This window comes from Pecten maximus, chromosome 1, assembly GCF_902652985.1.
Source record: "Pecten maximus chromosome 1, xPecMax1.1, whole genome shotgun sequence".
NCBI classification, from domain to species: Eukaryota; Metazoa; Mollusca; class Bivalvia; order Pectinida; family Pectinidae; genus Pecten; species Pecten maximus.
Genome location: NC_047015.1, coordinates 54,362,624 through 54,368,692, shown reverse-complemented (window position 1 = coordinate 54,368,692; position 6,069 = coordinate 54,362,624). Strand labels below are relative to the sequence as shown.

At 35.6% G+C, this 6,069-nt stretch overlaps 1 long non-coding RNA gene across 1 annotated transcript; it reads left to right on the top strand.

Annotated features, from left to right (window-relative positions):
• The first annotated feature begins 2,844 nt into the window (after positions 1-2,844).
• On the top strand, positions 2,845-5,725 carry LOC117338189. Its single transcript, XR_004534984.1, has 4 exons — positions 2,845-3,619; positions 3,897-3,996; positions 4,223-4,417; positions 4,669-5,725. It is a non-coding gene; the product is annotated as an uncharacterized LOC117338189 (long non-coding RNA).
• The last annotated feature ends 344 nt before the right edge of the window (positions 5,726-6,069 follow it).

The following is a 6,069-nucleotide window of genomic DNA, read 5'->3' as shown; positions in this document are numbered from 1 at the left end:
TTAAAATTTCTAGCCTGAAATTAAGAATAAATATCAAAATATTGTATTTGGCGTATAGTCAGCGCTAGTGTCATTACCAAACTTAGTTCGAGCATAGGGGCATTTCTTGTTTTATATATTTTTTAAAAAGTCAATATAGAGCACACTGGGGTATTATCGACCACTGGGTATTATCGACCATTTGTCTTATTAAAGCTTGATATAAGTCGTAAGAAGCTTTGTCTTGTCATTCAATCGCTTCTATCACTTAGAATACTCCCTTCGGAATAACTTGAGGTTTTCCTTAGATTTCTGAGAGACTTTAAATTCCTAATGGATAACATTGTTGAAACTGGCAAGCGCGGGTCTTTCAAAACAACGTAACGTTACGGGATAATTGAACTGGAAAGGGAAAATGGAAGTGTTTTTTTTAACATGCACACGCAGACAGTCTGCCAGTTTTTATTGTTTGAACTGTATATGAATGAGTATTTTTAATGTTTTTATGAAAAATGGGATAGTCATGTCAGCTACAAGAAAAATGGGATGGTCGATAATACCCTGATGAAATTATAATCGCAGGGTATTATCGACCGTTGACTAAATAAAAAAATAAATGGGAGTTCCGCACGTATGATTTGACATTATACAGGCTATATAAATATTTGACTCATTAGTAAACTATTTGTTCGATAGTGTAATGGTTAAAAAAGAGAAAATAAAGTGATAGTTCCACGAATTTGTTCTGAAATTGAATACGAGTTCGAATACACTCACCAGCACGTATTCTGTTGTAATTGATCAATTAGAATTAAGATATGCAGCGCATTGTAACCAAAATAACCCGTATATATTCAAAATCAAATTGGTAATTTGATGGATTTAAACTTACAATAAAAGGATTTATTTATTTTATTATATCTTTTTTATATACACTTGTGTTTATATTTATTTACCAGAACAGTCCCTAATGAATCAGATACAAGCTTTAATCCCACTGTAACATATTAACATATCAACAAAACAGTTGAAAATAATTAGCACCTGGTTACGTATCAGATTGATGATCAATATCAGTTTATGGTAGTAGATTCCGTACAGCAACGATGCAACTCTCATAAACCTGAATCGGGATGCTGATATTCAGGCATACTGCAGGTCCTGGTGCAACTTCTGTCTGTAAGGCCTATATACATGTAGCTTGAAACAACTTACATTTTGTATTTGTTTCCATAGTTTGTTTTCGACACCCTATACCTTATACATTTCTGTAGTTACAACTATGATTTTAAAAGAAGATTCGTATATGACCGAGGAGTGTGTTATAGCAAGTTTGGATGAAAATATTGTCGATAAAAAAAAAAATTATACTATCAATTCTTTAAAAAGTTTTCTTACGGTCGATAATACCCGGAAGTGGTCGATAATACCCTGCGTATATTATTGAATAACACCGAAGGTTATCTCAAGGTCATAACACGTCTGTGCATCCAGTTGGTCAATTAATATGGCTCGTCAATGAGGCTATCGAATCATCGATGTTTGAGCAGTATGTGACAGTGCAACTCTCGGATGCAGTGAATTTACCCTTAAACGGTCGATAATACCCCAGTGTGCTCTATATAGGTATTTCTGACTATTTTTTTTAAGTATAAAACTAGACATGCCCCTGTGGTTCGAGTCCCAAAACATGCACACCTCTTGTAAAACGATTGACGATAATATTGGATACGACCCCAAATAAACTGACATTTTGGATATTGGCGAGAGAAAATTTTGTGGAACAATTTTTTCGGCGATATCCATTTAGAATCTACAATGCTTTTAGATCGTATGTGGTTCAAAATCGTTTTGAAAATTTTTAAAAACGTGATTGCATTTCAATTTATATTGTTCACAATACTTTCCACTTGGTTCAAATTACATGCTACCATTTTCTCCTCCATTGTCAGAAAGTTATTGGGTATTTTCAACGAGTCATTCTCATCCACTTTCTCATTTTAAACTCCAGTAATTCAAAACTTTCAAACATGGCTTCCTTTTTTGCAGACGGCACTTCTTTTGTAACCGAAACTAAACGATTTCACACGTGGCCAACGGACCTAAAACCTGTGATGATTGGTTGATGTAGCATCACGCCATTTTGATTGACAAGTGATGTCCATTTCGGGGCGTGGTTTATATAAGATTGGCATGATTGGCACCGTTATCAACCTATCAAAGACACGAATTTGAAGTAACTTGATTCGAGACATAAAATATCTTTTGCTGTCATGTAGAAAATGGCAAAAGATTTTAAGATGTTTTACTATCTGTTATTACTGTGGATGTTACAAGAATTTCATATCAGTTTTAAAGCATTTTCACTGTACGCTAGATGATAATGGATGGTCGGGTAGCCCACTTGTAAGTTGTTGCGCACTTTCACCTAGGCATGGAAATGTACGGGGGTCACGCATGGAAATATACGGGGGTCACGCATGGAAATGTACGGGGTCACTTCCAGGCCGCGTAGGTTTTTTTTCCGGTCTCATCCCAAAGTTGGAACACTTTGCCTATGAAAGGTTATAGATTCAGATTATTTTGTTTCTTGTTTTACAAGTAGACATATACAAAACAATAATACAAAAATATAGAGGCTTAATATTGTTTGAAAAAAAGCTGAAAATACCCATTAAACACTTCAGCGCTGTGCTTCCATCCGGACGAAACAAGAGTCATATTAGTATAAGTTCGTGTATAATTTCAAGTCAATACTGTACAAAGCAGAATGTCACTTGATCGTTTGGATCCAGTAAGCTTTTAATCATCTTCGCTAGACAAGCCGCTTCTGATTATGGCTTTTAATGCCTTAACAGTTTTTGTTTTTGTTTGTTATTACATGTTCTTATACTGCGCGTTAGAATATCTTACAAATAACCACTTCTGGAAATATACATTGCTGAGTATATTCACAACAACAAAAATTAAGAGAAAAAATACACGAAAACATTTAAGATAATCCCTTGCATCAGGGACATATATAGACTTATTATACGTCCCTGCTTGCATGAATGTTATATTTTCTGTAAGAAAAAATATTTCTGAGCGAGAAGGACGTTCCCATATTAAGCTATGGAATATTGGCGAAACTGGGCAAGATATACCAAAACCAGTAAGCGAGTGTCCCGGATGCCATTGACAACTTACAAAGTAACTTATGGGTTTGGGTTGGAATTTCCTTCGTCTTCGAGACACTCGCTATTCCTAATAATAAATGTTAATATATCGAACTGCTTGAATCTGTTGGGATAAAAACACATGACAATTATGGTAATTTCAGAGTTTTTTCCTTTCTGATTGGATTCCGAACTTGGACGGAATTTGCCGAGATGTTGCTATGTGATTACCTTACTGAACCTAACTGAAAACCACTCGGACCATGCCGTCACGGCCTTATAACCGCAATGCACTCTGGGAGATATTGACTAAAGGGGAAAGATACAGGGAGATAACTCTGCGTAACAATAGTATGACGTAACGTCCTTTGTTGACGATTTCCTTCACAACATAAAGCGGCTAGCTAAACCAGCGACACGAACTTTTGCGGAATTAAAAAATGGATCAGTATTTGACAATGGATGACAGAAACAATAACCAGGTAAAGTATATTACATTGTTTTATTTTTGTTTTTATATATATCGACGAGTTTAAAGATAACTTCTTCTTTTTTTAAGTAAAACATCAATTATCTCAAAAGTATTTAAACGTGTTGTTTAGATATCTTAATCTCAATATTCTTTATTGAGCCGAATCAAAATATCAATTCTTTAAATTCTTCCTGTGATCTAAGAAAAGTTTACCTCTACTCATCTATCATCACATTAAGAATTAAAAAAAAACTCGTAAATATTGTTTTCCTATTTTCTGATTTTAGAATTCTTGGTCTAGATGGCTGGCCAGATAACGTATTTGGTTTTTTGAGGGGAACTAAGTCCAGCGGAATGAACTTGTGGATTACTTACTCGGAGGACAACGTAAGATTTACATTACACTAGAAAATGCGCATACCCGCATTGAAGCGAACATCCTATATACCTTATATATTAAATAAAAAACAACTTTTGTGATAAACTAGTATAAGAAATTCAGTCGAGAAAACGCCGCTTTGCATTGAAAATGTAACGGAAATATGTCCACTGTTTTCCTAAAGCCACCGAATTGACACTTTGTTTTGACATGTTTTTCATTTATTAAAAAAAGGAGGAGCCACTGGTTCTCGACAACGAAACACACAATCTCTTTTCCGACGTCCGGGTAGAGGAGAGGGACGATGAGGAGGAAGGGTTAAATGAGGAGGAGGAAGAGGATTACAATCCTTATTTCAGACATTACTATGACTCGGAAGACTGGGGACATGGATTCAATATGCCTAAAGCCTGGATACAATAATTTCAGGTAAATTAATTACTTAATCTCATTTATGCCCTTTCTTACCTCCATATAAATATTGTATTTACTTACTCTCAGAAAAAAAACAGGAAGGTCTTATTCCGCGCGCAGCCTGTATGTAAAACCCCGTTAAAAATTTAATAAATACACATCCAAACGTCCTGCTTAGTTGAAGCTAAGTATCTTTCTTTCATCTTTTGTTTTCAGTTTCAGTGATTGATATTAATTTTATATAATTCTTTCTCCTTTTATTTCAGTTTACACATTCTCTTCAATATCGATCATGCCATACAGCGCCCTGAGAGATGACGGGTGTGACTTTAACGGACTGGCCTTCCCAGCCCAGCCCCAGAAAGAACTGTTGTTTGACAACCCCAGAAAGAACTGTTGTTTGACAACCCCACAAAGAACTGTTGTTTGGCAACCCTAGCAAGAACTGTTGTTTGACAACCCCACAAAGAACTGTTGTTTGACAACGCCACAAAGAACTGTTGTTTGGCAACCCCAGCAAGAACTGTTGTTTGACAACCCCAGCAAGAACTGTTGTTTGACAACCCCAGCAAGAACTGTTGTTTGACAACCCCTCAAAGAACTGTTGTTTGACAACCCCAGCAATAACTGTTGTTTGACAACCCAGCAAGAACTGTTGTTTGACAACGCCAGAAAGAACTGTTGTTTGACAACCCCACAAAGAACTGTTGTTTGACAACCCCACAAAGAACTGTTGTTTGACAACCCCACAAAGAACTGTTGTTTGACAACCCAACAAAGAACTGTTGTTTGACAACCCCACAAAGAACTGTTGTTTGACAACGCCAGAAAGAACTGTTGTTTGACAACGCCAGAAAGAACTGTTGTTTGACAACCCTAGCAAGAACTGTTGTTTGACAACCCTAGCAAGAACTGTTGTTTGACAACCCCACAAAGAACTGTTGTTTGGCAACCCCAGCAAGAACTGTTGTTTGACAACCCTAGAAAGAACTGTTGTATGACAACCCCAGAAAGAACTGTTGTTTGACTTTTTTTTTCATGAACCTATGTCATATTTTCAAAAATATTACCATAATGGGGTATATTAATTAAAACTCGGTAATATAAGATAAAAATAGCCGTGCAGTGTTGACTTGTTTTATCATGGTGGTTTGACGACGGCAAACATGTGTGAACTTTCAATATAAATAAACTATGTCTATTCTAAGGAATGGAAATATAACTAGATGATATTAATATAAAGTAATATTATTATACATACATGTATATATTATATTAATTCCATAGATTTCTGTAGAGCCCTATATCAACTTTCTTACCTCATTTCTCTGTCAATATGTTAACAATATGAAAACTAAACATATATTTTGAGATGACTTTTTTCATAATAAATGTTTAAGATTTGAGTGAGTGAGTGTTTGTTTCCTTTTACTTCATTAATTTGTTACAGATGTTCCTTTCCCCTCGTTGCTGTTCATTAATCGCAACATCTTTGTTATATCTGTCAAAACCTGGAATGAAGGAATACATTATACTTTTTCGGACTTTAAAACATTTAACCGAGATAGTGCGCTTTTTCCATTATTCAGGGACCGCGGTAGCCGAGTGGTTAAGGTGTCCTGACATTTTATCACTAGCCATCCACCTCTGGGTTGCGAGTTCGAAAC